General features: G+C 44.1%; 1 protein-coding gene across 3 annotated transcripts in view; it reads left to right on the forward strand.

Moving 5' to 3' along the window:
- The window catches only part of LUZP1 (leucine zipper protein 1), a 72,710-nt gene that overhangs the window by 18,572 nt on the left and 35,246 nt on the right, over window positions 1–18,892 (forward strand). Inside the window, exon 2 of one of the 3 annotated variants that reach the window (XM_081868730.1) lies at window positions 9,532–9,720. The exons of the other annotated variants lie outside the window; for them this stretch is intronic. The gene's annotated coding sequence lies outside the window, so the exon portion shown is untranslated. The remainder of the gene's footprint in view (window positions 1–9,531; window positions 9,721–18,892) is intronic. 3 annotated transcript variants of the gene reach the window in all.

The raw sequence follows: 18,892 nt of genomic DNA on the forward strand, positions 1-18,892 counted from the left end.
GTCTTTGCCAACATAATAATTGAGAGTTTAGAGACTTATTAAATTACATACCTAGAGCTTCCATCTTGATTTATGGGGTATGTCCACAGGCTGTAGACATATTGCATTACTTGCATAATCTTATTCTGAAATATTTTTGAATGTCGAAAACATTGGGTTGCATTCAGCTAAGGTCTACTCAGCGTAGGCCCGTAGAGATTAATGAACCTAAATTAGTCATGTCTATTAATTTCATTAGCGGGGACGCGGGTGGCACTGTGGTCTAAACCACTGAGCCTAGGGCTTGCCGATAGGAAGGTCGGTGGTTTGAATCCCGCGACAGGGTGAGCTCCCTTTGCTCATTCCCAGCTCCTGCCAACCTAGCAGTTTGAAAGCATGTCAAAGTCCAAGTAGATAAATAGGTACCACACCGGCAGGAAGGTAAACGGTGTTTCCATGCGCTGCTCTGGTTTTGCCAGAAGTGGCTTAGTCATGCTGGCCACTTAGTCATGCTGGCCACATGACCTGGAAAAACTGTCAGTGGACAAACGTCGGCTCCCTCGGCCAGTAAAGCGAGATGAGCACCGCAACCCCAGAGTTGTTTGCAATTGGACTTAACTGTCAGGGGTCCTTTACCTTTATTAATTTAATTGGGTCTGTGCTGCGTAACACTGACATTGAAGAGCACTCATTGATTTGGCCCTGAAGAATCTTGCCAACAAATGGATCTAAAAATTTGTGAATTGAAGAAACAAAATTGACTATGGTTCGTTTGAGATTCATTTCATCACCTTGTTTCATCATACTTGCTTTAATCACGACGTCTGGTAATGATGTTTTTTTGTTGGAGACTGTGATTGAATTTTAGGAATGGGGCTGCAGGTTGATTTCATTATTCCGTCTTGTGGCAGCTGGATCAGTTCATGGTGTTTATGAAAGGGGGTTGCTGGATCTCACAAGTGACGCCTATGACCTCACACGTGGCTCTAACACATATGTTCTGTGTTGGGGGACGTTGGATATGAGCCCAAATTCATTTCTACACCTCACTGTATGTAGACAGAACATGGAGGGTGGGAAGGCTTTTGTGAATTGGGCCCAAACGGAAGTGTTATATGGTAAAACTTACGAAACCATAGAGTTGGTAGGGACCTCACAAGACATCTAGACCAGCCCCATTCTGATGCAGGAAATTGCTACTTTAACACCCTTGGCTCTGCTTAAAAACCTCTAATGAGGGAAAGCCCATCACTTCCTGAGCCAATCTGTTCCACTGTCAAACAGGTCATACTTTCAGGAAGTTCTTCCTAAGGTTCTTCCTAAATCCATTTTTTTGACATTTGAACCTGCTGGATCAGTTCTCCCTCTGGAGCAACAGAAAACAAACGTATTCCTTTGTCTGTGTGACAGGCCTTCAGAGATTTGAAAATGTCAATCATAACATCTCTTGATAATCTCTTCTCCAGGTTAACACACTCAGCTCCTTCAACCTTTCCTAGTAGGACTTAGGGCCACAAGCATACCTGATGTTTAGAGATGTATTATACCACTTTAACTGTCATGGCTTCCCCTTCATGAATCCTGGGAACTGTAGTTTGTTAAGGGTGTTGAGACGTGTCAGGAAACCCCAATTTCCCTCACAGAGCTACAATTCCAGAGTTCACTGGGAAGAAGGATTGATTGTTAAACTGCTCTGAGACTTGTAGCTCCATGAGGGAAATAGGGGTCTGCTAACAATGTGGGTGGTGCTATGGGTTAAACCACAGAGCCTAGGACTTGCCGATCAGAAGGTCAGCGGTTTGAATCCCCGTGACAGGGTGAGCTCTTGTTGCTCGGTCCCAGCTCCTGCCCACCTAGCAGTTCGAAAGCACGTCAAAGTGCAAGTAGATAAACAGGTACCGCTCCGGCGGGAAGGTAAACGGTGTTTCCGTGCACTGCTCTGGTTCGCCAGAAGCGGCTTAGTCATGCTGGCCACATGACCCGGAAGCTGTACGCTGGCTCCCTCGGCCAATAGAGGGAGATGAGTGCCGCAACCCCAGATTCGGCCACGACTGGACCCTTTACCTTTAACAACTTGCAGCATCCTGAAACTACAGTTCCCAGGATTCTCTTGGGGGGGGGTGCCATGACTTTTAAGGTAGTATAATAATGCCTTAAATGGATGGTGGAAATGTGGCCCTGGTCTCTGGGACTCTCACCATCTTTGTTGCCTTCTACAATTCCATCCTCCTCAGTTTCTTGTTGAGTCCATTTACCATTAGTCCTCAAAAGTGCATGACCTTATATTTTACTTTTCGTTCCGTTCTTGCTCCATTCATGAGGTCACCTAACTTGTTGTGTAGGAAGCTTCCTGATCTCTTTCTGTAACAAGACCGCCTACAAACTTGGTGTCACCAGCAGATTTCAGCAAGCTACTGTTTCCCATTAATAAAATGCAAGGCTAAAGTAGGTCCCATCACTGAGAACTGAAGAACCTCCCCCAGCTTCCCCAAAACAGCTCTAGTTCTGCAATTTATCCAGGAATAGTTGGGCTATTGCTAGCAACATTTATTTTTCTCTGTCTGTAAAGCCATTGAAAGCCAGAACAGCATTATTATTATTTTCGCTTCACAGAGGTATTTTTCTGCCTCAAATTCTGAGCCTGGAGGTCTCCAGCAAGACCCCAAATCTTTCCTCACCAGTGCCAATCCTGTCATTTTTTATACATGGCCAGTATTGCTTTTCCACCTGGAGCAGTAGTCTTCCAGGATATCAGGCAGAGATGTATGCAAAAGTATGAAACGTGCTTTTAAAAAAAGGATTCAAAGAGCAAAAGCCATTCTGCCCCCCCCCCCAAAAAAACCCCCAAATGAGAACAAAGAATTCAAAGTGGCCTCCAGAAGGCAAAGGATGTTGTGTTTCGGAACTTAACCCGCACTTCCTCGTCCCCCTGCTTTCCACCAAGGAAAAGTGCTCAGGCTGAACAAGCAGCAATTGGGGTTTTCTCTGGATTGACATTTACTGCAATTTAGCACTAAAGAGCTGATTTTCCCAAGGAAAGGAGCAAAGCAGGAGGGAAACCGCTTGGACCTGTGCTATTCAGGCACGGGACAAGCGGAAGTGCGGACCAGCCCTCAGTTGAAAAAGACTACCTGGATGGAGGTGGGTGAACAGTGAGTTGAAAGCTTAGCCCCTTTTGTATTCCAGAGGAAGGTATGGCTGACTGGCTGGCCCCCTGAACAGAAGCATTCCTGATATTGGGTGAGGACACCTTTATCTGCATAATCCTCCGTGAATTCACATGATGTGGTTGGAGTTTATCTTCCTCCTGGACTCTAAATCCTTCAAGAGTCATTACAGTCCCTCCTTTTTTTAACTCTTTGAGATGTATTTTTTGCAGGTCTGTGTGGCCAGCAAAGAGGTACTCACAGCTAATGCTCTCTTGTGATGTCTCTTATGTCTCCAACATGCACCCTGTGCAAATGGCACAGAACCATGCTCTTGCAGGACTTTTCATTTGTTCCAGGGAACCTAGCTTAGGAGACTTTGTGGGCTCCCTGTTTTCTAATGTGTTTCATCTCTACAGCACCCTGGTTCTGCAACACTTGATCTCCCCCTTTTCGCTTTTATTTCTTTTCAATCCTGTCTGCAGTAATGTGGGTAATATAATACTTCTGGTATTTGTTGCATAAGAGCGAATATTGTATATAACTGAACACGTCTCGGGGCAAATGCAAAGCAGAAACAACAGAGTAGTTACACTATAAATGTGCTTCACTGGCGCAAGGATTTTGCTTTAGTTGTGGGGAGATGGCCAGATGTGTTTAGAATAGTAATATTGGTATGTAATGCAGGGTTTCATGTTCTTACAACAACTCTGTAAAGTAGGCTGCTATTACTACCATCCACATACAGTGGTACCTCATGTTATGGACTGTTCCGGAGGCCTGTCCGTAATGTGAAATGCCCACAACTTGAAGTGCCGCATCTGCGCAGGCGCGCGGTGCGATTTGGCGCTTCTGCACATGTGCGTGTGGCGAAACCCGGATGCAACACGAGGGATGACTGTATTGCAGCCTAGGGTAGGGACAGATTAGCTTGCTGAAGGCCACTCGGTCAGTGATTTGAGCAGACATTAGATCCTTCATAGTTTATACCTTGGCATCTTCTGGTAGGGTTGGTTGGGTGACATTCCTGTCTTAAATCCCGGAGAGCAACTACCAGTCATTGTAGAAAATACTCAACTAGGTGCACCAATGGTCTGACTCAGTGTAAGGGAGCTTCCTGTGTTCCTATATCCTTTCTTGATTAATGTGGTAGAAAGCAGGCTAAAAATATACCGCATTTACTCGAATTGAATGCTCACATTTTTCTGGCCAAATTAGGTTGCAAAAATTAAGGTGCACATTAGATTTGATGGCACATTTACATCTGCCAGCAAATACTTCCTTTTTGTTTCGAGGTTCTGAAAATTGAGGTGCACATTAGGCTCGAGTAAATACGGTAGTAAATCAAATTTTAGTTTATTTTCTTAAAAGTGTATTTCACAAAACGCATTTGGGCCTGGACACATCCACTCAGAATCATCTACAAGCTGCCTTGGGATCTTCAGTCGAAAGAAATGTTTTAGAGAAAAACAGAATGCACACCAAGACATCAGTACTGGGGAGGAGCCATAATTTGGAAGAACACAAGATCAGACAGTGAACCATCCAGTTTAGTAACCTTTTCTTCACAGTGGTCAACTCCGTCTTTCCCCCTAGAAACTGAAAATCAGGTGTTTTTGTGGCGAGGCGGATGTATTTGAAATTTCAGGAGATTGAGTGGTAAGACTTTTTGCCCTAGTAAATGTGAACTCAGGCCATATGGCACCATAGTATAATAATAATGTGTGTGGGTACTGGGAGATTCTCAATCACGACTATTTAATTAGATTTAGCTACACTTTCATTAAAGTGAGCTACGCTTATACCCTCCTTGTAATTCTTCAGAGCTCTGTTGGTGCAATCATTGACTCCTTTGTGTTTATTTCCGGTCACTTCTTGTGTTCAGTCCTCATTCGCATGATCAGGCAGAAGTCAGCTTCATTCAGAACAGCAAATTCAATTCAGTGGAGTGAAAGAGCACTTAACTGCTGTTGCATATGGAAGTCACCAGAGCTCAATTTGTACTTTTGTTTATTCTAGGAAACCAAACTTGACACCACAATCGAATAAAAATTATTATTATTATTAACTTGGAAGTGAGAATGCTGCATCGGATGAATTTTATAGGGCTGGCATGCAGGTGTTCAGAGAATTTAGTGGAGGTTGTGGGACATTAAGCCAACCGACCTATCCCATTGTTGGTCCCTAGTAACTCAAAGCTAGCCACCACACTTTCTATCCTGAATGTCCCAGGCTCAGCTGCTGGCTTCTCTAGCTATAAGAGGATCAGGTGAAAAGTGAATGCTGAGCTAGACAGGCCAGATAATCTGATTCAGAAGAATGCAGGGAGTGGAATGGGGTCCAACTGGTAGGCCACTCCTATAGACCACGTTTGACCATTGGGTAGGGTTACGCACCTGTCAGTCACACGATGTCACAATGACATCAAGCAACCCATATTCCTTTGCAGTTGCTGATGATCAGCAGTGCCTGCCAATCTGTTCTTGGGGGAGCTGCATATTTCTCTGCCCCCCCCAACTTGCCATTATAAATTTCATCAGTCATAGGAACTTGCAAGCCAAGTGGGGAGGCCAGTTGAGCCAAGGGTTCCTTATCACTGGATATAGGCACCTGAATATGTCTACCTTTCACTTTCTTCATTCATGTGTGCAATAAAGGATGGCTGGACCAGTTATGTGGAAGGCGTGACATACCTTGTGTGCACCAGTTGTTAATCGCAGGGCAACACCAGGTAGCTTACATGTGATCTGAGCCTAGTCAGGAATTTCCACAAGCTGAGAAATCTCCGTGCTAAATTAAATAAAGGGATACTCCGTTTTGTCTCCTGTGAGGGAAATGAGGCGGAGATAGTGACTGCCACAATATCAGCTGCTGAACTTTAAAAATAAAAGAATCTTTAATTAAAGAGAACCATAAAACAAATATAAAGCACATCAGAAACAGAAGCAGTTATCGTAGCAACAGTAAAAATACAAAAAGCAGCAGGTATCGGTTAAAATCCTGGGGGATATACGGGTACGAAAGCATATATATATATATATATATATGAGAATGAAAATGTCTAAAACATGGCTCTCCGGGCAACCCAGCCAGGTGGCGGCATATAAATAATAGTAATTATTATTTGGAAACCTACAGAGTGGCAGGGATATATATAGAAGTCTGGTGCCAGACTTAACAAATGGGTTCCTTTAAAAAAAAATAAAAGAAAAACAAGATAACATTTTCAGTGAATATATCCCCTCCACAGACAACTCTGTGATGATGATGGCATTAAAATATCCTGTTCTTCTTCAATAAAATTTTACGATTTACGATATCTTTATTGTCATTGTCCCATACAGAACAATGAAATTAAAAAATCTACATAAGACATTCAAAAACCCCTACAAACTCTGAAAGGGGACACCAAATATGAACTTCATGGTTGAGTGGGAATTTGAATCTGGATCTCCCTGTTCCTAGTTCAAAACACTAAACCCTGTATCGCCTTGGTGGTTCATAAACCACTGTATGCTTGTGCTATCCATTATATAGAGTAGAAGTCTTTGTCTTCTTGTGCGCAAACATACGTGCACAAACATATCCCATCTTCTTTTTGCTGTTGACTGCAGTTTAGAAGAAAGCAACAGGGTGCCCTGGTTCTTCCACTAAGGTCCCACCATAGTCATTTGGCCTTTGTGTCATCCATGTTGCACTATGATGTCATTTCACCAGGTAAATTTGCTGCTGCTTGGAAGCTGGATGGAGGATTATGAGTCTGTGCGCTTTGTGGTGTAATATAGCTCAATGGATTTTAATAGGCTGTATCAGGCTTATGCTGTAATGTAATCTGATACAAAATAAATCTTTTAAAGTTGAGTTTTAATTATCCGCTTGGAGCTTCGCCCCAGGTTTCCCCCCAGCAGAAAACAAAAATACATTTCTAACAGCCTTGCAAGCATGGTGGATCCATGTGAGCATTTGCTCTTAATTAGGCTTCTGCAACACAACAGCTGAAAATTTGAGACATTTGCTTGGCTGAATGGAGGTTCTTGCAAAAATCAAAGGAAGGATGCAAGCATGGATTGTCCCTGCGACTATGTGCAGTTTTAGGAGCATGTAACCCAAACGTTTCAGCTCAGCCCAAAATGTGATCAGTGGTGCAGACACAGCTGGATCAGAGAGCATTCAGAGGTGGCAAGCTTCATGATTCAGTGGCTAAACTTGTTACTCGTGGTGCTGTTGTAGGTTTACCCCATTAGATGGGGACTTCCCGGGGTTCACAGTAGGAAGTATACAATATAACAAAACAGAAGTGCGTTGGCTACCCTTGTTTTACCCCAGTTCTCCACTTAGTGGCTCTCCAGGGTTTTCAGACAGTATTCCCAGACTGAGGATGCCAGAAGCTGGGACACTTTGCTGCCACTGAGCTGTGGCCATTCCTGAAGGCAAGGCAGTGGCACAGTTCACATGCCATAGGAAACCATAGCAAACCATTTTCCACCAGGCTGGAGTTCACACCTCCGTCAAACCCACAATCCCCAACTTAGCGTTAAGTCCGAATTGAAGTGTGTGGTTTGTTTAGCTCAAACCGCTGTTGGCAAGCCAAGAGTAAACCTTGGCTTAACATTGTGGTTTGTTTGGAGTGAAATAAACAATGATCCCCATTTTGGGCATAACTGAGTCAGGAATAGTAGCTTGTTGCTTGTGCTGGGGGAAGAGTGACATATTTGTCCATCGAGCCATATGTTGTGTACTCTGGAAGGCAGAAAGCGTTTAGCGTCTCAGTGGTCTTCAGTGCATAATAAACTCATTGCAAAGAGAAAACTAGGATGTCAGGGAGGAAGATTATTTCCCAGGCTTTTGCCTTCTGTGCTGGGTTTTTTTATTTGTGTGCCTGCCTCTGTGTGTGTGTGTGTGTGTGTGTGTGTGTGTGTGTGTATAGTATTAAAAATGCTTTCTTCCACTTGTAGCGGCCCATTGTGTAGGGATGGGAGAGACATTCGGTTCAGTTTGCATTTAAAGTTCAACCTACCTAATTTGCACTCTCCAAAAAAATACGCAAACCAAAATGTAGTCATGCTTCAAAATTCACACTTCTCTGACTTTTGCAGCACAGTTCTCCATCCAAGTAATGTAAACAAAAATTCACATTCTGGGGAGTGTGTATATGAATGAAGATAGCATACAAAAGCATGATTACATTACAGAAAATTGCCTTGCAAAAGTGTGTATATTAGGCAAAGCAGCATTCCGAAAGTAGGAGAAGTTTTCATTAAAATGCAGGTGAATTTTCATGAATACTTTTTTTTATTAAAAAAAAAAAAGCACACCACTGCAAACTGATCTAGAAATATGGAGATCTGAATCCAAGAATGGAGAAATGAGAAACTGAGAGAAGCCAAAATCATTAGATTTGCCCGTCCCTCCCTTTCCGTTGCCTTATCCTCGCTTCACTCTTCTGCATTTGTGCTCCAGTCCTGAGTTTGAGCTCAGTGGGTCTTTCCCAGGAGGAAATGGAGAGAGCCAAGGCAACTTGTCTCCTGCAGAACTGCAGTGCCCTGTTTTTAATTCAGTGTATTCCTAGTGCAGTGCATGTAATATACAGTTCACAACATGCCCGCCATCCTCTAGGCCAGTGCATCATTTATGGGGGAAAGGGGGTGCTTAGTGAAATCTACAAGCCCCATTCTCTTGACCCCCTGTGGTCCCTCCATTTTTTAAAGCCAAATCTTAGCCTTCCTGTAACCTTCCAAGAACATCAGCTGCGGGCGGGGGGGGGGTGTATTTTCCCTCTGGTTCTCCTCCTCCCCACCCAGTAATTTGGGTACCATTCTTGGCCCCTTGCTTTTGCTCTTCTGCCTGCCCGCTACCAGGTTGTTGTTGTTCAACTTGCTAGTTTGATTGGCATGAAAAATCGGGAGTGAGTTGAAACACACCCAGAATATGACGTGGGTGCGTGCTTCAGCCCTAGTTAAGCACTTTGAAGTCGTACTGAAGAAGCAATGTGTGTCTTTTATAGCTTTCCCATTGAAATCAAGGATAATTCAAACTGGTTGGATCGTGACACCTCTACCCCCCCCCTTTTCCTTTTCCTTTTTTGCATTATTCAGAGCAAGTTTAAAGTTCAGCACACACAGACAAGTGAGACTTTGGGTGGGGGAGAGAATGCACTAGCCTTTGCCATTCAGTTGGGGAAGGGGGCAGTTAATTTTTTTAAGCAGCATCAAGCCCTGCCTGCTTGACCTCTGCAGAGAACAGGATGTTCCCTGCGTTTGTCTCAAGGGAGTGACACAGGAATGTTATGACTCATTTAGACCTACAGATGGTCCTATCCCAGAGGTTTGGGGATGGAGTGATAATAATTCGCTTTCAGAGTAACCCTGTGAGGTAGGCCACCTTCCACCCTCTTTTTTTTTGGCAGATTAGGAAAGCTGAGCCTTTCACATCTTCATCACTCGGTGGGAGAGTTCAGAGGGAGCTTTTTTTGCTGATCACACAGCCCCTTTGCACAAGCCAGCCAATAAACAGGGATGTCGCCCATTAACTATGGTTTCCTGTTTCATATGAGCTGGGAAACTATGGTTACTCCACTTCCAAACAAGGCAGAATAGTAAGACCATGGTTTTTAAGTCGATTTAGTATATTGGTTTACAGTGGTACCTCGGGTTACATACGCTTCAGGTTACACACTCCGCTAACCCAGAAATAGTGCTTCAGGTTGAGAACTTTGCTTCAGGATGAGAACAGAAATCGTGCTCTGGCAGCGCGGCAGCAGCGGGAGGCCCCGTTAGCTAAAGTGGTCTTCAGGTTAAGAACAGTTTCAGGTTAAGAACGGACCTCCAGAACGAATTAAGTACTTAACCCGAGGTACCACTGTATTCCAATAATAAGCTGGGAAATTATAGTGAATGGAAGACACACGTGCAAAGGGAGGATGGGATGGATTGTGTGTGTTTGTGGCTAGAAAACTCATGTGTTTGTCTGAATGTGGTCAGTAACTGTCACATTGTGGGATGAGTTGCATTTGCGAGATACAGATAAGACGCTGCAGACAGAGAGGCCTTCCTGTCCCCATCCCACATACATACGTACATACGCATGCAGTATTTTGTAAAAAAGGGAGTTTCATGTATTGAGCTGTGAGTCATCATTTGATCAGTTCATGGATGGCTCTTTTGCCCGAGAAATCCAAATTGCAGTCCAAATTGCAACAAACAGGATCTCAGCAGATGGGGGATACATAGGAACACAAGGAACATAGGAAGCTTATCCATCTACCTCAGTATTGTCTGCCCTGACTGGCAGCAGCGCTCCAAGGTTTCAGGTAGGGGACATTCACAGTCCTACCTGGGGATACCTGGGGTTGAAGATTGCACCCTTCTGCATGGAAAACACTGAACTGCATCCCTTGAACTGGTCTAATTTGGGAAGCAGCAAGCAGAGGCAAATGGGAAGGAGGGGTGAGGCTGTCAGTGCCTTTGCTTGGAGAGGGTGTGTGTGTTTGGGAGACAGGATTTAAAAAATAAATAAATCTCTCTATGGGGATGCTTTTTGGTATGATACGGATAAACATACCACCAGAATGGAAAATGCAGGGGAAAAGAAAGCCATTCTGGTGCAAGGTTTATTCACATCATTCCAGGAAGCACCAGGAGAAAATTGTTATTTTGGGGCTGATGTGTTTTATCTTGAGGATGTTTCTATAGCCTACAATCTTAAACTGCTTTGAAACCCATCTCGCTGCCTGTGGTTTCTTTCACCCTAGTAATTATAGCCTTGAATAGGTGCTAAAATTTATTTAAAAGACTTCATGGAACTTGACATTGCCAGGGTTCCAGGGTTGAGAATCCGAAACACTGTGCACCTGCACCTTACATTTAAAGTAGTGTTTCACCACTTTTATTATTTATTTTTTTAAAAATATTTATTAAGATTTTTAAATACAAGTATAAACATAATAACCAATATAACATGTGTCGTAGCATAGTTTCATAACTTCTCTGGACTCCCTCACGTCTCCCGCTCCCACTTACATCATTGTAAATTTTTACCAGCAATTTATCATCTTGTTTACATTCTTGTGCCCCATTCATTTAAATATACTCTAATAGTTCTCCAGAAGGTTTATATTTCTCACTTGTCATCCCAATTCCATCTAATTTAGTGGTGCTCAATTATTTATGATCTAGCATCCTTCTTAACATTCAACCAAATTACAGTATTTTTGCAAATACATCTTAAATTTCTTCCAATCTTCTTCAACCCTCTCCTCTCCCAGGTCTCGGATTCTGCCGGTCATCTCGGCCAGTTCCATATAGTCTATCAGTTGCATCTGCCATTCTTCCAGTGTGGGTAGATCTTGGGTTTTCCAATGCTTAGCAATGAGTATCCTTGCTGCCGTTGTTGCGTACAGGAAAAAAGTTCTGTCCTTCTTTATCACCCTCTGGCCGACAATACCCAGGAGGAAGGCCTCTGGTTTCTTGGGGAAAGTATACTTAAATACCTTTTTCAACTCATTATATATCATTTCCCAGAAGGCCTTCACTCTAGGGCAGGTCCACCAGAGGTGAAAGAATGTTCCTTCATTTCCTTTACATTTCCAACATTTGTTGTCAGACAAATGGTATATTTTGGCAAGTTTAACTGGGGTCATGTACCATCTATATATCATTTTCATTACATTTTCCTTCAAAGCATTACATGCAGTGAAGTTCAACCCAGTGGGTGTTTCACCACTTTTAACAGTCATGGCTTCCCCCCAAATATCACAGGAACTGTGGTTTGTGAAGGGTTTTGAGACATGTTAGGAGAGCCCTGTTCCCATCACAAAGCGCTACAATTCCCAGAGTTCCCTGACAAGAGGGATTGGTTGTTAAATGACTGAGAATTATAGCTCAGAGATGGGAATAGGGGAGTTCCTGACAACTCTCAGCACTCTTAACACCCAAGATTTTTTTGGGATGCTATGACTGTTAAAGTGATGTTATACCTACTGCTTTAACTGTTAGGAGCAAATAGGGCCATAGTTAAACCAATTCAATACTGGATTAACGTGTGTAGGTAGTCTCTAAACCAGTCCTTCGCATCCAGAGTTTTATGCTTACTTTATTGTTCCGCCTTTATAAATGACATTTTTTTCTCTCCCAACTTACCTACCATGAACTTAAAACCACTTTTTCTGTCATAACAACCCTTTGAGGTAGATTAGGCTGCTAAAAGAAACTCAACTAAGGTCATCCAGAGAGATCTTTATAGGAATTCAACCCAGAACTCCTTGGTCATAGACCAACACTCTAGTTAGGCCGACCGGGAAGGGGGACGGGATATGTGACCCTCCAGATCTTGTTGGACTCCAGTTCCCATCAGCCCCAGCTGGCGTGGCCAATGATCAGGGATGATGGGAGTTGGAGTCCAGCAACATCTGGAGAGCTCTTCCCTGCTTTAGATGGCAGTACAGTTTACCAGTGGCAATTCTTTCACCTTAAATTAAAAGTGGGAACTATTTTTTATTTCAGTTATTTGTGCACGGATAGCTTTAAAAACATGTTATTGCAATGTTTTCATCCCTCCACAATTAGGCTCAGTCAGTTAGGCTAAGGGGGGGGGGGAGGACTGATCCATGGTCACCCCAGCGAGCTTCACGGCTGCGTCGGAATTGGAACCCAAGACACTGACACAGACACGGTCACTACAACTCACTGTAGAAGTCAAACTTTCGTATAAATGTCAGCAGATATAAAGGCAGAGTTCCTCCCAAGCTGGCTGTGCAAGTACAGCCGTCGCCTAGCAGGCTGTAGCTGTACTGCATTCAGCAACACAGTTTAGCATTCTGGGTAGCTGGTTTTGCTGCAGTGCCGCGAGTTTGTTGTGTCCTACACCAGGGTCTGCCCTTGTTGTTTTGTTGTCGTTGTTTATTTCCCTTTTAGTCATCAGTTGTATTAAAAGCTTTTAATTCACTCTGTCTTCCAAAAGTCAAGGGATGCCTGCTGCGTATGTGTGATTTGCCGGGGTGGGGGGACGGGGAGAGAGAGGGAGGGAGAAAGACTTTCTCAGCAGAGGTGATTGCAGACACTGGGAATGCAAGCAGGTCACCTGATTCCATTGCAGTACTTTTCAGCTGCTCGCTGATGTCTTGCCAGCCCATCCCCTTTCTCATGGAAGTGTGCAAAGCAACCTGGAAGGTGTGTGTGTGTGTGTGCACGTGCATAGCTGATGAATTTTCTTTGTGAACTTGTTGTTACATGTGGTAATCCTTAGCAAAACATACCAGAGGAGAAAGGAGAGCTGGAAAGTCAGTGATATTTCATTGTTGCCTTTCCTCCACCTCCTGGCAGGGGGGAAAAAATCATTCTTCTTTGGTTTGTGAAAGTATTCTGTTCATTCACTTTCAAGGTATTCCTTGGTATGGGCCAAATAATTCCCACCCCCGTGCACACACTTCTCAACCGCAGACGCCATTGAACATGCAAGCATTTTGTTTTAACTTTTAGCCGACTCTGGCAGCTCATGGGATGACAGCACAAAGAGATCCTGGCTGCTCTTTTTCATGCCCTAGTAACCACAAGGCTAGGCTACTGCAATGTATTGTGCATGGGGCCAGCCACCTTTGATGACTTCCCAGAAGGTAAAGGTAAAGGCACCTCTGATCATTAGGTCCAGTCGTGACCGACTCTGGGGTTGCGGTGCTCATCTCGCTTTACTGGCCAAGGGAGCCAGTGTACGGCTTCCGGGTCATGTGGCCAGCATGACTAAGCCACTTCTGGCGAACCAGAGCAGCACACGGAAACACCGTTTACCTTCCCGCCGGAGTAGTACCTATTTGTCTACTTGCACTGGTGTGCTTTCGAACTGCTAGGTTGGCAGGAGCAGGGACCGAGCAATGGGAGCTCACCCCGTAGTGGGGATTCGAACCGCCGACCTTCTGAACAGCAAGTCCTAGGCTGTGTGGTTTAACCCACAGCGAAACCTGTTAGTAAAAAATGCAACTACTATGCTATTTACAGGGAGCAGTTTATCTTACCAGGTCTGAAGCAACTATATGGGCAACTTACTGTTCTGAGCATAATTCAAAATGCTGGTGCTTACTTAAAAAGCCTTAAGTGGCTTGCCGACCCCGGGTGTCTTAAGGGGTTGCCTTCTATTGCTACACAGTTCTGCCCAACCACTACCTTTATCATCTGAGGTTCTCTTCCAGAACCCGCCACCTCCTAAAGTTAGATGAGTTGCGTCCAGAGATGGCCTTCTGTGACATGGCACCCGTTTTAGGTAATACCTTCTGTTGGGAGGTTTGCCTTACTTGGTTCCAATCATGATGTCTTTCTAGCAGTAGGCAAAGACACATTTTATTTCCCCAGGCATTGCAGCATGAGCTGCTGGCTGGTAGTCTAATCTGCTTTGCTGAATTTTAGTTTGCTATTCTGTTTTGTATTTGGCACTAACTACTGTAGACTGAGGGACGCGGGTGGCGCTGTGGGTTAAACCGCAGAGCCTAGGACTTGCTGATCAGCAGGTCAGCGGTTAGAATCCCCGCGACGGGGTGAGCTCCCGTTGCTTGGTCCCTGCTCCTGCCAACCTAGCAGTTCGAAAGCACGTCAAAGTGCAAGTAGATAAATAGGTACTGCTCCGGTGGGAAGGTAAACGGCGTTTCCGTGTGCTGCGATGGTTTGCCAGAAGTGGCTTAGTCATGCTGGCCACATGACCCGGAAGCTGTACGCCGGCTCCCTCGGCCAATAACGCGAGATGAGTGCCGCAACCCCAGAGTCGGTCACGACTGGACCTAATGGTCAGGGGTCCCTTTACCTTTACCTTACTGTAGACTGCCCTGACATTTGTGGTTGAAGGTGTCCTTAACATCTTTTGAACAAAGCAAAGCTTAAATTTTGGACAAATTCTGGCCAAAGTAAGTTTTCTTGAAATGCGCAAATAGCCCATACAAATGACGAAGATATGGCAACCCACCATTTAGGATTACAGGCAGTGTCCTGATCTATTGGTTGCCTGGCTTTCCTGTCTTGTTCAGCCAGACCTGACTTTTGGGTGGCATCACTTGTGCATGAAACCAGGAACAGGAGAGTGGCTTCCGCCCACCCGTATATTGGCGTAATAACCACAGCTTGAGTTGTTGGTAATTAAGCAGTGATTCATACATAAGTGTACATCAGTTAATGTCTCATCCACTTGATGACTCGCAGCCATGGATGTGAACCGCCCCCGTTGAAAAGCATTGTGCTTGGAGTGAAGATGTGCTTAATCTAGAATGGCTATTGCGCACATATACATCATCACTTGACCTTGTGCACAAGTGAATTGCCCCTCCACCCCACTAAATAAATTGCCGGTTTTTGTTAGGAAAAAATTGGTGGATTTGAGAAAAAGGCTTCAGCTTTATCTTACAAGACCATCATCTACGTACTGGATGTGACTGGTTAGGATTAAGTCGTGTGTATAAATAAATCTAATCATGCTAGTAGACTTGCTTAAAATTTATGTAGTAAGACTCTACTGATTGGAATATGTGTGACTGCCAGATAGTGTTTATTTACTTTCTAGACTGATGTTCTGACTTAATTCTTAGCTTGCTGTGTATTTTGTGTCAATATTTTGTTTCTGGGTTTTTACTGACATCATGTATTTTCATTTTATTTGTATTCTAGTCTTGATTTTCCGTTTTTGTTACTTTGTGAGCTACTCAGAGACTTTTAAAAATATTATACAGTCTGTAAATTGGATGGCTGGATGAATGAATGAATGAACAACTAATTCTGCCACAGAAATCAAGGCATTGTACAATATAAAATGATGTCTTTACAATCCAAGGGACATGACATGAAAGGGAAAAGGACTTGGAAGGGAAGAGGCAAAATAAGCAAATGTAGGTTTCCAAAACATTCATCCTGCTATATAATGAAGTGACATGACGACCTGTGGAATGGCTGATGATGAAGGCAATTCTGGGAGGGGAGGAGACAAATGTCACGTGGACCCAGGAAGTCTTGTGCAGAGGGCCTCAGTGTCTCACTTCCACTCAGATGGTCGAAGATGAAGGCAAGTTCTGGGAGGGTAGGAGCTACCTGGCAATTGGTCTTCGCCAGGCTGAGGGAAGGGGCTGTACTGTCTTGCCTGTCCCTCTGATATTTGGGGGGAACCCATGATGTCATGAGGTAGACCCGAGAAGGAAATCAGAGATTAATTATTTCATCTGGAGGAGAATAGCAGGCATATGACAGATATGAAATAAAGCTGAAGCCAAGCTCTTCCGTCCCACTGAAGACCGAAAGCTCCTCATTTCAGGAAGAGCAATTTGCTTTGTAGACAGTATTTTGCCTCCAGCCAGAAACCATAGACTGCCTGTCCCTGCTGAAAACAAGAGGACTTCTTTTCTGATGAGTCAGCAGGGGGCATTATCTGGTTGCCGATAGCTTGCTTGAACTTGCCTTCTGCTACTAGGGGCAGGGGATTTTGTGGTTTGTTTTCTGGACCCTTGGCGAGTCGCCTGAAGCCTATATCTGATGCTTATTGGGGTAAAGACTGTTTTTGTTGCTTATCGTACAACAGGGGCAATAATTCATTTTCTCTCCCTCTTGCCCCTTAAAAAAAAAATCACAGTCTTTCTTCCTGGAGATTGTTCTTGGCCAAGATGTGAAATGGCAGGTGTTTAGCTTGGTCACAAGTATCTTTGACAATGAAGCACAAACTGTGGGGTAGGGTTGGGGCACCTCAGACCCTGGAGTGCAAAAGTGGCCCTTCAGGCTTCATTACTTGGCCCTCTGAACCCTTCACAGGGTTCTGGCCCCCACTCTCTGGCCCTGCTTCACACCCCAGTTTTTTATGCCTGGTCAGAAAGCCTCTTTGAATGCTTCAGGCTTGTCTGGATGGAGGCCAGAGATTGTGTGTAGAAACTGGTTTCCTGTAGAAAGGTAAAATTTGCATTCATTGCTCTTCCCAATTCTGCCTCTGGCCCCACCCGGCATTGGCATGTGACCCACGGAAGTTTGCCCAGGAGGGAATGAGGGCTGGAAAAGTTTCCCCACTCCTGCTCTAGGGTGATCTGAAGATGGAAACACGGAGCAGAATTAATTCTGATTTTGATGGCCAGTAGGTATAAGCCTTTTTGTTGTTGTTGCCCTTGTATTTTTAACAGCTTTCATTTTTTTCCAAGCTCTCAAAGGTCAAGACTAATGTAACAGGATGGATGTAATTAGATTTTTGCAGGTGGTAGCCTCCAAGGACAAAGCTAAAGGGCTTTGATCAATTATTATTTTTAGCCAAATAGGTCCCCTTCTTTGATTCGGCCCAGAGCAATGTGAGCTGCATAATTGGTGTGAATAAATTTGGGGTGTGTACCTAGATAACTTGAGCAGTAATAGGACTTCTGTGGAGGGACAAAACTCCTTGTGGGCTTTTCCTCATGGGAACCAACTCTTGGGGATGCTTGAGCACTAGGTTTTCTGCATTGAGAGGGGTGGGAGAGTTTGGATCAGATGGCCCATGAGTCTTATTCCAATGCTATTATCTCGAGGACTGAGCTCAAGAGAAACAAACTACAGTGGTACCTCAGGTTAAGAATTTCTTAACTCAGGTTAAGAACGTTCTGGAGGTCCGTTCTTAACCTGAAACTGTTCTTAACCTGAGGTACCACTTTAGCTAATGGGGCCTCCCGCTGCTGCCACACAGCCGCCACACAATTTCTGTTCTCATCCTAAAGCAAAGTTCTTAACCTGAGGTACTATTTCTGGGTTAGGAGAGTCTGTAACCTGAAGCGTCTGTAACCCGAGGTACCACTGTAGTTGTATCAGTTTGGAGAAAGAAGTTGTCTCTGAGCAGCTGGGGTCATCACATCCAACCCCTCCACATGCAGTTTTTCTACTGAGAAAAAAAATGTTGGTATTTTTTATATATAAAAAAATCAAAACAAGGTGCATGATTGCAAAAACATAAAAACAAAATCTAAACTGCATTTTTAGCTGGCTTTGGTGGCAAGTATGTTTCACGTTTGCAGTAATAAAGTAAATTAATATGAGACTGCTTTTCAGGAGAACCCCACTTCCCAAAACAAAACACAACCCTGGACTAACCTCTGTTTCTATGGATTGCAAATATTGCATGCCCCGTGATTTTCAGCTTCCATTAGCAAAGACATGATGACTTTGGAAATCATCAGAAAACATCAGAATATCTGTCTCTGCAGGCAGTTTCACTGGTTCTGCTGGATGATGGGTGATGATAGGCTTCCAATTCACTTGTAGTTATTTATTATATTTATAGTCATCCCAGATGCTCAGGGCTGTAGACATTGTTCTTCCTTAGTTTATCCTTGCAACAACCTGTGAAGCAGATGAGGCTGAGAGATGGGTGACTTTCTCAAGTGTATTTCTGAGTTTTGCGGCTGCGAGGAGATTTGTATTTGGGCTACTCCAACATGCTAACCCAGGAATGGAGAATTTGTGGCTCTCCAGGTATTACTGGACTCCGGTTCCCATCAGCCCCAGCTAGCATAGCCAGTGGTCAGGGATGCTGGATGCTGTAGTCAAACATCATTTGGAGGTTCAGGTAGGTAGCCGTGTTGGTCTGACGCAGTCGAAATAAATAAAAAAATTGTCCAATAGCACCTTAGAGACCAACTAAGTTTGTTCTGGGTATAAGCTTTCGTGTGCATGTATCTGAAGAAGTGTGCATGCACACAAAAGGTTATACCCAGAACAAACTTAGTTGGTCTCTAAGGGGCTACTGGACAATTTTTTTATTTATCATTTGGAAGGCCATAGTTTCCCTGTCCCTGATCT

Source organism: Podarcis erhardii (assembly GCF_964252035.2).
Source record: "Podarcis erhardii genome assembly, chromosome: 7".
NCBI lineage: Eukaryota > Metazoa > Chordata > Lepidosauria > Squamata > Lacertidae > Podarcis > Podarcis erhardii.